This window comes from Ctenopharyngodon idella, chromosome 9, assembly GCF_019924925.1.
Source record: "Ctenopharyngodon idella isolate HZGC_01 chromosome 9, HZGC01, whole genome shotgun sequence".
Taxonomy (NCBI): domain Eukaryota; kingdom Metazoa; phylum Chordata; class Actinopteri; order Cypriniformes; family Xenocyprididae; genus Ctenopharyngodon; species Ctenopharyngodon idella.
In genome coordinates this window covers 35,283,299-35,296,695 of record NC_067228.1, presented here as the reverse complement: position 1 = coordinate 35,296,695, position 13,397 = coordinate 35,283,299, and the positions used below count along the sequence as shown (strand labels likewise).

The 13,397-nt window shown below is 38.3% G+C and overlaps 2 long non-coding RNA genes across 5 annotated transcripts; both read right to left on the bottom strand.

The window, feature by feature from the left end:
* Positions 1–265: 265 nt before the first annotated feature.
* Positions 266–3,043, bottom strand: LOC127519244 (uncharacterized). Its single transcript, XR_007931755.1, has 2 exons — positions 2,896–3,043; positions 266–467 (listed from the first exon to the last, which is right to left on the bottom strand). It is a non-coding gene; the product is annotated as an uncharacterized LOC127519244 (long non-coding RNA).
* A 485-nt stretch (positions 3,044–3,528) lies between these two features.
* LOC127519243 (uncharacterized) lies at positions 3,529–11,479 on the bottom strand. Of its 4 annotated transcripts, XR_007931752.1 has the most exons (7): positions 7,206–11,479; positions 6,851–6,955; positions 6,689–6,763; positions 6,452–6,526; positions 6,221–6,313; positions 5,629–5,970; positions 3,531–5,237 (listed from the first exon to the last, which is right to left on the bottom strand). It is a non-coding gene; the product is annotated as an uncharacterized LOC127519243 (long non-coding RNA). The 4 variants fall into 4 exon arrangements; XR_007931754.1 differs by having other exon boundaries at positions 3,529–5,237; positions 6,452–6,781; XR_007931751.1 differs by having other exon boundaries at positions 3,532–5,237; positions 6,851–11,479.
* Between the last annotated feature and the right edge of the window lie 1,918 nt (positions 11,480–13,397).

Genomic DNA, 13,397 nt, shown 5'->3' with positions numbered 1-13,397 from the left:
TGGTTTATAGGATGGTTTATTGAATGGATTTGTATCAACACTAAACAGACTTCAGCAGAACAATGACACTATTTTCTTGTTAGAGCTCTGTTGAAGCATTGATTTTGATTTGATTTGATAAACTTTATTAATCCCTAAGATGAAATTTACACATCACAGCAGCACACACCAGACAATAATAATAATAATAATAATAATAATAAAATAAAATATAAAAGACATTCACGACAACTGTCAGCTGCCAGACACGGGACACAGAGGTAAGTGATATGAACAGCAAGTTTTATTGAACAACAATGGTGAAACACAGATGACAGGAATATCCAGGAAAGCAGGCGGGGAAAGGGAAAGTCATATGGGGCTTATCTGAAGCTGATAGTCTTTTCGTGTATTCCAAGGGATCCAGAGGGAACTGTGCAGCGTGGAGACGGTGTAAATCTGCAGCGGTGGATAACACGGAGGGAACACTGGAACAACAGGTAAGACACAAAAGGTAAGAGGGTCAGGTTTGGCAGCATAGTAGCGATGAGACCAGACACTGTGCTAGGGTGAATACTGCAGTGCTGATGAGTGCTGACAGGTGATGGCGATCAGTAATCAGGGGCAGGTGATTGCAGAACGTGACCAGGTGCGCAGGAGGAGGAATGCTGGGAAATGGAGTTCAGGGACGGTGAGACAGACAGTGACCGTGACAACAACAGCAATTATTTTCTATTATCAATTCTGCAAGGCATTATGATTATATACAAAAAAGTGATTCTATAATATAATCTATCATCTTGAATAGCATTGATTGTACAGTCTAATTGCAGTTGGTAAAAAGGACTTTCCAAATCGCTCCCTGTGACAGTGGGGATCATAATCTTGAGCTAAATGTACTCACTAGGGCTCAAACTGTTTCATGAAGGGGTTGACAATCATGATTTATCATAGAGACCAATTTATCAATCATTTTATCCTGTGTTATCTCTTCTTAGGCCCTGTTTCCACCTTGTATTAAGATGTGTTTTGGTCGATCGGATCACAAGTGGACGACTCTAAGTACAGGTCCACTTGTCCACTTTTGACCACTTTCAGAGGTAGTCGAAAACGCATTAGACTGGATTGCTTTCGTAGTGTAAACACTCATGTGGTAGAATGTGTTCGAACAGCCACTAAAGACGCCTACTCTCTGTCTACTGACCTAACGCGTAAACATCATGGGAAGCATCCTAGCCATACAGGATTTAAACTAAGACCCAAGTTTGGTTTGAAGACAAGAAACATACCAAGCACAATGTTCTCTCACTATTCCTGATTTCTAACATGCACTCACAGAGTTTGGCGTGGTCTTTCGACTGTCAGAGCAGAAATGAAAGCTGATGCTCTCTGGCCGTGTTTATATTTAAGTTGCGCAAACATATTTTGTCCATTAGATCGAAAGATCTGAAAAACCACATACATTTACTTGCCCATAGACCTTCCCTTTGAAGAAATCTGGTCAGTGAAAGTGAACAAAAGAAATGGATTAAAACAGCAGGTGTAAAAGGGAATGCGTCTTCCTCGTCTACTTGTGATCCGATTGACCAAAACACATTTTAATGTAAGGTGGAAACAGGGCCTATGGTGGGTAATGCACTCCTCACAACAGAACCTGCTTTCTTTATGAGCTTGTTTAATTTGTTCTTCTCCTTGACCCTTCTTATAGTGTGCTGGAACAAGTTTGATGTCACAGATTTCATATTTTGTTTAATATGATAACACATTTAATTGTTTAATGTCTGCAATTCCTTAACGTTATCCATGGCACTAATTTTCCTGTTCACTTTATTTATGGTTTAGAGCTCCATCTATTGGTAAGTTTGACGTTGCTTTAATTCTGTGATTTTCCGGTATTCATTTGAATCAGGAAGTAGTGAGTGCTCCATGCGGGCAGCGGTAACGATGGCTCTCTTTAATCTCCATATATCTCTGTAATCTTTAAACTTTCAACAGCATTACTTGTATTTATTTGATTTACATGGATGTTCATTATACTTGAATATAAATGTGAATTGTTTGGTTTAAGGTAATTATTAATCATTTTCCATCCAGCTATTGCATTAGCTACATTGTGCTTTAGTGTCATATCGCTGTATTCATTATTTACATTACAAAATGTTTATTTGCAAGCATCACAAAATATTACATTATTGTGGATGTTGCTGTAGTTGTTGGTAATTCCTGGACATTATTATTATTATTATTATTATTATTATTATTATTGAAATATGTTTATTTGTTTATTTGTAATTTCACTCCATACCCAAGACCATTAAACCTGTGGGCAAACGAACTTCTTGACTTCAGAGTCATGTGAGGAAAGGGAGTTTATCTGACTGTCAAAACACTAAAAACATGTTGAGGACAGTATAATGAAAAAGCGGCTGCAGGAAAAGTTACAGCAGCAGTTTGTGAAGATTCAAGTAAATTGAACGAGTATTGTGTGCAAAATGGTGTCCACACCCTCATTCAAAACCAGATCATATTTGTCATGTTCACGATCAGGCAGCGCCTCTACAAATGCTGCAGCTGCAATGGCCAGAGCAAAAGCTGAAGCAGCCAAAGCATGTTTAATGTATGCAGATGAGGAGGAAAGAATAAAGGTGGAGAAAGCCAAATTGGAACCAAAAATGGATAAAATGGTGTTAGAGAGAGAAACTGCTGCAGCCGTAGCCGAGGCAGAAGCTCCAGAAGCAGCTGTTGACACCAGCGTCCATAGTAAACATGATCCTCCACTGGAAACAGCTCCTGTTGATGTTATGCAGCGGACATGTGAATACGTTGAACAGATGAATCTACATGCAGTCACAGAATCAGTATCAAAAGCAGACCCACTCCCTCCAGATGAAACCATACAGCCTCACACAGACTTACCTGTCAGAAATGGGTCGTGAATCAGGAAGTAGTGAGTGCTCCATGCGGGCAGTGGTAATGATGGCTCTCTTTAATCTCCATATATCTCTGTAATCTTTAACCTTGCAACAGCATCACTTGTAAGTATTTATTTGATTTAGCCTGAGACTGTTTATCTCACACCAGTCCAGAAAACTCTTTAATAGCTCTTTTCATTCACCTTCATCATGGTCTGTTATACAGCCAACAATTGCTGAGTTGTCAGAAAATTTCTGGAGGTGACAGGTTTCAGAGATGTACTGGAAGTCTGATGTATAAAAAGTGAACAAAAATGGAGCTAAAAACATTCCTTGAGGGACTCCAGTACTGCACTTAACTACTTGAGAGATCCAGTCCTGCATCCTCACATACTGTGGTCTATTAGAGAGACAGTCAGTTAAAGGTGCAATATGTAAAATGTTTGGCCGCTAGAGGGCGTACATTCAAAACAACAACAACGGCGTAGCTTGATGATGCTGTGAAGGAGCGTTGAATGATGGGAACTGCCGTCTTCAACTCCACCGCTGATGGAAATCAGTCAGACGGGAATCAGAAATCATGTTCATGGATGAGGTAAAGCAATAGTTTTATAAATATTGCGTTTGATGACATGATTTTATTTCATTATAATGAATTAGCCGCAAGTAGTAAGGTTTAATATTAAATTGGTTGTCATAGATGTTACTGTATTTGTCGAATTCAATGGTGTGGTAACGCTGCACAGTTTTACTCTTTTAAAACAATCATAGTAAAAGTAAATAGGAACGTACCCACATTATTTGCAAAAAGGATGATTAATATTTATGTATAACACATACTGTATTAATTTACATTGCTATACACTTCACCTGACGTGATAAACCATGTCAATAAACTAATAACAAACAAAATGCAGTAACACTGTCCTTACATAAACATTACTCATACAGTATGCAACATTTGGAATATATAAAATTAAGCATGCTGAATTACTACTTCAGTGTGATTTAGGATTATGTACTCCACATAACTATGTAAAAGTAAAAACATTAGATAGTTTTTCAAGTTTATGTCTATGTATTGTCAGCTGTCATGTCATATCTGTATATACAATTGTTTTTATTTGCTTTTGTTGACATGTGAGTATGTTGCAGGGAGATACAGATAGATCCTCACTGGAAGTATCCATGTCAAATACTGATGAGACCTGGAATCCTCCCCAGAGCAGCTGGCATGAAGCATCACAGGGAAGAGCAAAAGGTGCGGACAGGGGAAAAAGACAAGGGACGGGAAGAGCAAAAGGGATGGGAAGAGCTTACAGAGTGAAGACACCAGAAGAGACAACTGAAGCTGTTGAACTTAGCAGTGCAGCAAGAGGAAGACCAGCAAGTAGACGGAGAAGGTCTACAAGGGGAAGACAGGCAGCTAGAGGGAGAGGAAACACTGCATCATCTGGACTGTGTGAAGAGGACAGATTGATGGTGTCTAGGCTGCAAGAGGACAGGAGGTTGATGACACAAGTGAGTATGGACATACTTCAAGTTTCCAAAACAAGTTCTGTGTTTTTGGCATTAACATTTATGCTGTTTTTTTCAGGATGTTATAGGGAACATGAACGTGGATGAACTTAGAGTTATGAATAGAGAACCAGGCCTCATCTTTGATGTTCTCCAACCACCTGCTCATCTAGAGGAACAGCAATTACAGGATGTACCTCGATGGTGTACCTGTACAAGATGCATTGAAATGCCGTCTGATCTTGAAAATAAATGTTGTGGCATGACAGAGGGCACATGTGTAAGCATGTTGCCCCAAATGTCATTATACATATTGGATGAGCACATATTGCGCTTGTCACGCCGTTTAAGAAACAACATATATGCCATCCATGACACATAGGAACCTGGGGATGACAACCGGGAATACCGCTATGCTGCTTACATAAATTTCGTCTTGTGGCAGTGTGGTTCGCTTGGGGCAGGAAACCACGTGGTCATCCCCAGCTGCAGTGTGTGCAGAATACATAATAAATTCCATAATAAAGAAGCATGCTGCTGCCCTCATGTTCTTCTATCGACGGGCATTTATTTATGTTCAAAGGACGTATCTTCAGACGTTGAATCGCAGCACTTCTCTTGTCCTCCCACATGTCCCTTATTGCTCCTAAGCAGTAGCTATCCTGAATATACAAAGCCCATGTTCATGTAATTAAACTGGTGTGACACTTTGTAGTAGTTATTTCCCGACAGCAGAATGTTGGTGGCCATCATGTCCCCTGCCTGCATTCCAAATTTGAGTGTAGGTTGCAAATTCCAAGTCCATACCTTGTGCCCATTTGAACATATCTATAAGATAAAGACACAAGAGTTATTGCAATGCATGCAAACTATGAATTTACAAAAACTATCTGCATTGGATTCAAAGGTATATAGATTACAATTCAAAAAAACTTCTAAAGTTTTCACTGGAACTGGAAAATGTGTATGCACTTCCACATAATATATTATACACCTTTAAAAACATATCACGAACACCTGCCAATTCAAATGCTTACATTTGTGTGTGTAGGTAAACTGAGATGAAGAGAGATTTTGAGTCGGGCGTTAATGGGTGTTATACATTATGTTTCTAGCAACAACAAAAATATGTTTTGTGACATGCACCTAACAGATCAGTTGTTTTTCTATGTATATATGCTACTTCACAGACTTATGTTTTTCAAAAAAAAAAAAATACCCATTGGATGACACCTGCTGTTCCCCTGGAAGTCAGATGGACTTCAAAAGGTGGTGAAGCCTGGCAGGTATCTTTTGTAATTGTGTTACTGAAATTACACTTCACTACAGGTAGCTGCAGAAGCGTGACCAGCTCTTTCATCATTTTTCTTCATATACAATAGATGCCCGTTGTCCAACTATGTCCTCCTCACACATGACTTGGTGGCTACCATAAGATGTAGGAACATGTTCTTCACGTTGGGGTAGCACTTCATCTTCTTGTGTAAGATGGACTGTTTCTTCTAGACTAATTACTTTAAGCTCCTCAATTTTCCTAAAGTCTTTAGATCCTTCACCAGTTCTGTGAAAAAATAAATAAATAAAAAAAAAATAAACATATACAACAATGTATTATTACCATGTGCAAGAAAAGTCTTTTCTATACTTTCATTTTTATCAGAAAAAGAAAACAATGTGTAATGACCAAGGGGTGGCCTTGGAGCCAAAACGGTTCATAACATAACAGCCAGTCACAGTCAGTACAGTCAGATTGTTGTGTTTTATATATGTCTACTTTTAAAAAGCTAAAAACATGCTTCATGCACACAAACCTAAGACAGATAGAGGGGACATAGTCCTCATCAGAAGTGTTGTCCTCACTGTCTATTTCACATGTTGCATCATCTGGGTCTTTCAATTCAATCCTACAAAATAAATAGTAATAATTATAATAATAACAATAATAATAATTACATAAACAATAACTAAATACAGTGTACAGCGAATTACACAAACAGGAGTAGACAGCAAACAGGTTTGTAACAATGCATTACAACACTTACACTGTGTTCTGAAGATCATTGGCATCTTCACTCATGGTAATGGTAGACTCATCATGGAAGCTCATCCTGGAAAAACTACTCAACACCGCCCAAAAAAACAACATTGGTTTGTAATGTCGGTATGCATAATACTGGCTTGGTTATGCCACACTGCAATTTGTGGCTTGTGATGCTCGCCTATATGATAAAATAATTTTTAACAACACATCTTTACATAATAACACATCTAAAAGTGACCTTTCATGTAACAGGTGGTCATCGCTTTCTGGCATAGAAAGATGTTCGACTCCAGGCTCCTGAAAACACTGATCTCTGTAAAGCATTTTATAGCTATTTACCCATTGTAATTCTGTGCAACATCTTTGATAAATTATATAAAACAAATTTGGGAATGCCTACCTATCTGATGGTGAGTCACTGGACGAAGCTATGGTAGAGAGGGTTTGAAGAGGCATTCCAGGTGTCTTGCAAGGAGTTGACGTGGATGGCCCTCCTTTTTGGTAACTTAAAATGATTTTGGCATTTGACACATTATTTAATGCAGTGACAAGTACTTCACTAAAGCTAAGTATAACAATAAAATTACAGCCAACAGTTCATAACATGCCTTTAAGTATTCGCAGTGAACATCACCTTACCATTTTTCACATCATATGCATAAACAAGAACACATTCAAACAATATGACTAACACTGTTGATCGATATAATAATCATAAGTTTGCTGTCAGCAAAGGAATCCAAACATTTACTCACCTGTCTATTAAAACACATGCTAGTTCGGTGTCTCTGTCTAGTTGAAGTTTGACGCGAAGTTCTCTCCATTTAGGAAAAGCCACACCGATGTTGATCCTCGTTTTATTTCTCTTCTTGTCCTAAAATCTTTTTGGGTCATTTGCAAATGATAAAGATTAAATGTGTTCCATAACGACTGCACGAAACAAGCTAGTTGCTTGATAGACGCTACAACTACTACTTCCACATTTGTCCACGAGACTATGTTGTCATGGTTTCTACAGCAGTAAAAGTGGAAACCGAGGGTAATGCGGATATGATGCCATTGACAGGCGATTCTCAAACGTCCCGGAGCCTTGGTTAAAATAGCAATTTTCTCAAGATTTACAAATAGCTGGAAACATTTGGGATATTGTAAGTACTCAACTGAACAAAATATATAACACTGGCCTAGTGGTTTTTGGATATTTTACTGCACCTTTAATCAATTGACCATACTCTGATACTCTGAACTCTGTTTGCATCACTGAATCATTATATCACTGTAAAGCTGCTTTGAAATCTGTACTGCATTAAGCGCTGTATAAATAAAGGTTACTTGATCGGAAGTGTGCAGTAGAGATTAAAGTGCAATTTATGTAATGATTGTGTTTTCGGAAACACAGCTAGTTTGTACTTTACAATAACGTGTCAAAGTGTTAGACTACATAATTATTCCCAGCCTCCAATCACACCGCACTCTTCAGGAAGATGAAACGTCACGTGGAGCGTGTTGCATTTTGGGAAACAGTACCCCATGCAGTGTCCTCAGATGCATACATCAGATTTCAACAAATGTAGTAGGTAATCTGGGAATTCCATGCATACTGAAAATTCACATACTTTTCACAGTATACACATTGCATACTACAATATAGTAAGAGTTGTATGGTAGTATGCCATTCCGAACACAGCTTCCATACTGATTTCAGTGTTCTTGAGTTGTATTTAGCAGATTCTGGCAAATATAGTAGGTCATCTGGGTATTCCATGCATACAGAAAATTTGCATACTATGCACAGTATACATACCGGATACTGCAGAAATAGTAAGAGTAGTATGATAGTATGCCATTTCAAACACAGCCCTAGTTCCCAGAAGGAACTTTTAACTCGAACGCCCCCATCATGTCAAGGGAAACTTGGAGAAACCGCAACAACTCAACTTCAGAATCCAATATGGCTACTCAGCGCATCAACCGTAATGAAAAAGTAGTATTATATTGTTTATTAGCACTTCTGTTTGTCTGTGTCTCAATAAATTCAGTGGTGCACACAGTACTAACCAGCCTATATCTGTAGACATGATACTTCAGCATTATCTGTGCAAAATAACACTTTTTTATGTGTTTGTATTCCGAAAGAGCAAGCACAATGGCTTGCCTGAACTATCTTGGTTTACTGACCTGTGTAATTGTCATGAGTCGGGTTTGATATTCTCCCTGTTTCTCTTTCTCCTGTCATTACTGCTACTTAGACTCAGCTGTTCGCTATTCCAATCAGCGCTCGCGCTGATCATCTCCACACCTGTTCTTTCTCTACTCTAATTTTCTCGGCTACTTTACTCTGCTGCTCTCTCAGCTCTTTGCCAGATTATTGTGTATTTTCTAGTGTGTTACTCGGCTCTTTATGCCTGCCAGACTTCTTTATATGTTTATCCGTAGTGTCAGTCTTAGTCTTAGTCCCAGTCTTGTTTGTTCAGTCTAGTCGTGCACATGTTCTCTGCCCAGTCTTCCTGCTGCCTGAGGTCACCTTGCCATCTGCCATCGGTGGTGCTGTGTCTACTGGCTCGGGACTGTGTAACCTATTCGCTGTATGCCCTCTGACAAGCTTGGGACCCTTTTCTTCATTTCGTTTGATGTGGACTATTTAAGTTCACCCTGAGAGCCGGTGCTCGGCAGACTGCCTGTGTTTTTTTGTCATTATTAATAAACTGTTTCTGTTCCTTCTATCACTTTTGGGTCCTCTGTCCCTCCTGACAGTAATGGAATGCGTTCACCTTGAGTGTGAAGTCATTCCCAACTATAACATCCCTCCAAAGAAAGGCAAGTTTGCAGTCAGTTGTGGAGGATTACACTTGACCTGACACACCAACAGCACCCTCCCTTGAAGAAATTTTTATTGAGGAGGTAAAGAATGAGGATAAACATTTTCGTCATGGAGCCCAAGCCCCACAGAGAGTCTGACCAGGTGCTTGAGCCAGCAACAACGTCCGTCGAGGTGGATGTATTAGTGGAGTATAGAGGCATGGAGTGGAGGCAAGCCCATACTCCTGCTGTTGAGGGTGAGGTGTGCCAAGTTATTAGACTAATTGATGGATTGGAAAATATGACTCCCTAAAGTCTCCCGTTGCAGCTGTTTGTGTGCAGCTCCAAGTTTCCTTCGTCGCTTATGGTTTCGTCCAGTTCCAAGTCTCCTTTGTCACTGATGGCCCCACCCAGCCTCCCTCTCCTGCTTCCCCTTTCAAAGTCATCTAGTTCCTCTGCTCTGCTTCTCGGATCCGCCTTGGGCCTTCCGGTCTTCCACCAAGCCCGTTACTCCACCTTGGCCTGTAAACCAATCTGCTCCACCTTGGCTCCTCGTTCCCTTGGCTCCACCTGGGACTGTTGTCCTTATGGCTCCACCTTATGACTCTTTCGTCTCTCCGACTCCGCCTTAGTTAGTTGTCGCTCTGCCTATACCATGGACTTACAGGCCTTTGGCTGTGCCTCCTCCCTCCGTCCCTTCAGCTCCATTGGGCTCCCCCTTCCCTCCAGCTCCACCTTGGTCTTCAGTCCCACCAGCTCCGCATCAGTCCTCCAGGACCCTGGCACCACCTTAGTCGCTCGTCACCGTGGCTCTGCCTTGGCCCCCTGGTCCTATGCTGTTGCCTTGTCTCTTTGTCTCCTCGGTTCTGCCATGGGCCTACATTAGGGTGCTTTGCCTCTGGGTCTCTCTCCGGCTCCTTCCTCCATAATGTCTTTCCTGGTTCCTCCCTCCATCATCTCCACCATGGTGTTCCTCTCTGCCATTTTGTTCTCAAAATCTCAATGTGTTTTGTAAAGAAAAGAAATCAAATTTTTATTATTCTTTTATTTTTTGCATAAATTTAAATCAACAGAAAATATTATAATGCTAGGGCAAGCTAAACACTTAACGAAAGTCAAGATAGAATGTGTCAAAGACCAATCTAAGAGCTTCACAGTAGAAAAGTTCCCAGGAAGTAGTGAAACAAAAAAAAGTGGAAGTTAAACAAGCTTGAGACACATTTGCCTACTTGTGCCAAAATATATTGATCTCAGACACTAGGTACTAGGTAAAGCTGATATTTAATTCACTATAATAAAAGAATAAGATACACTGGCATCTGCTTGTCTCTGGTTATTTTATCCAGTTGTAAACTGACCAGTATCTTACACACAGGGGCAAATATATACTGCCTCAACCATTTTAAGCAGAGACGCACAGGGCTGAACAGCTCTCCACAGCAAAGTGAATGTTTGAAACCGCCAAAACCTCACTAGTAATGTTCTCTGTCATTTCAACTCCACAGGAAAAGATTTTAAACCAAACATTTTGTTCAACCTTGTTAAAGTTTACAGTGTTTTTCAAATATTCAAAGCTACTAAATTATATGGTTGGTAATACTTTATTTTAGGGTCTTTTAACTAGTTGCTTATTAGCATGCATATATTAATGCCTTATTCTACAAGACCTTATTCTACATTCTTAATCGTACCCAATACCTAAACATAAAAACTATCTTACTAATTATTAATAAGCAGTAAATTAGGACTTTATTGAGGGAAAAGTCATAGTTAATAGTTTATATGTATTCCCTGTACTATAGTGTTACCATATGGTTACACTTTGATTAGAGATATGTGGAAAATGATCAATCATAACTTTACTTAAAACATGCTTTCTTTGTGAAATCCTCACATTTCTGCCTGAGTGTCATGATAGAAACAGAAACCGCTGTGGGTTGAGCTACAGAGGAAGAACATACATCTGTGCTGCCAGACTCTGATAAGAAAACCTGCGGCCATGTAACTGCACGCACGTCCTGATGCACATCAGGTAAGGAGTCTTTAGGTGAGTAACATCCAAGGAGCACATCCGGTTGGTCATAGACGAGACTAGACAAAGAGAGTGTGTGTGGAGAGTCCTTATAACTGGTGCAGGTGATGAGTGACAGCTGGTGGTGATCAGTGGTGATTGTTGGGTAACACTAGAATAACTCACGCTATGAAGCATTAGTTAAGCATTACTAAATAGTTAGTTCATCATTTATAAAGCATTAATAGACATTAGTAAGCAGTTTATAAATACACCTATAAATGCTTTGTTCTTGATTTATAAGCATATCTATAATGTGTTTAATAATTGTATTTTCATACTTTATTAATGATCAATTTATCATTTCTAAATTAAGTATTACATTGTTTACAAACCAGTTATTTAGGATTTGTCAGTGGTTCATAAGATCATTTATTAAGTGTAAGTAAATGATTAATAAACTATTTAAATGTACATTTATGCATCTTATTATTTAGACATATAGTAATAGTTACTCAGTGTGTTAATAAATGGGAACAGCTGACGAGACTTAATTAGAAACCATAGTGACTAATGAGAACAAATGCAGACAAGACAGAACTAAGGTAAACAGAACATACACGTAACAATTCATGCCTCGTAAAGCTTTTATAAAGGAGATTTAAAGGATACAATACATAGAAATATTTATTTCAAGGAAAAAAATGAAACTCTACAATGGGTAACTTGATATAAAACCTCTGCAATTTCACAGAAAGTAAAAATCCCTGTACTCCTCCAGAAAACATAACTGTACAGTAAAATTAAACTAATCTTTTGCAATCTGATATACAAATATGTTTCTGTAAAGTGTAAACATTGCTGAATAAAATTTTACCAGTGCCAACACTGGATTACAGGAGTGCCAAAATACAACAAATAATGTTTTTATAAAACATTAATAATGTAATAAAATATTTCACAGTGTCAAAACTACCTCAGTACTATCTTTAAAACATTAGAGAACAGCAGTGCAGAAGATCACTGAGCCTTTAAATCTCCTTTGTAAAGCTTTGCAAGGCATGAATAGTGCTCACTTTAGATGAGCTCACAACAATAGTTAACTGACAACTACTAAATGTTTTATAACTACCTGAATTAATCATGAATTACAGTAGGAATATGTATTAATAAAGCATTTATTAACACACTGAGTAACTATTACTATATGTCTAAATAATAAGATGTATAAATGTATGTTTAAATAGTTTATTAATCATTTAATTACACTTTATAAATGATCTTTTGAACCACTGACAACTCCTAAATAACTGGTTTTAAATAATGTAATACTTCATTTAGAAATTATAAATTGATCATTAATAAAGTATGAAAATACAATTATTAAACACATTATAGATATGCTTATAAATCAAGAACAAAGCATTTATAGGTGTATTTATAAACTGCTTATTAATGTCCATTAATGCTTTATAAATGATGAATTGACTGTTTACTAATGCTTAACTAATGCTTCATAGTGTGCAGTTATTATAAAGTGTTATCGATTGTTGATGGAGTGCAGGTCAGTAGAAGGAGGGATGATGGGAAATGAAGTTCAGAGTGGATGACAGGGCTGGTGACGGTGACACCAACAGAGCATTTGTGGAAGGAACTGAAGATCAAAATTTACAAGAGAGAGAATATTCGCCAGAATATTCAAGATTTAAAGTTTGGTCATACAGGATGCGCCTTGAAGCTGTCATTGCAAAAAAGACTTTTCCACCAACTATTAAAGGTGCAATATGTAATATTTTTGCAGTAAAATATTCAAAAACCACTAGGCCAGTGTTATATATTTTGTTCACTTGAGTACTTACAATATCCCAAATGTTTCCAACTATTTGTAAATCGTGAGAAAACTGCAATTTTAACCAAGACTCCGGGACGTGTGAGGAGTCGCCTGTCAATTGCATCACACCCGCGTTACCCTCGGTTTCTGGTTTTATTTTGCAAAAACCATGGAAACACCAAAGACACTTTAATATATTACATGTTTTAATAGGCAAGGGAACAACTGTTTGGTTACGTTTATAGACAGAAAACTAATTGTTGTTATATAGCTCAACACATTTAGTCTTATTGTTTAAATCTAATT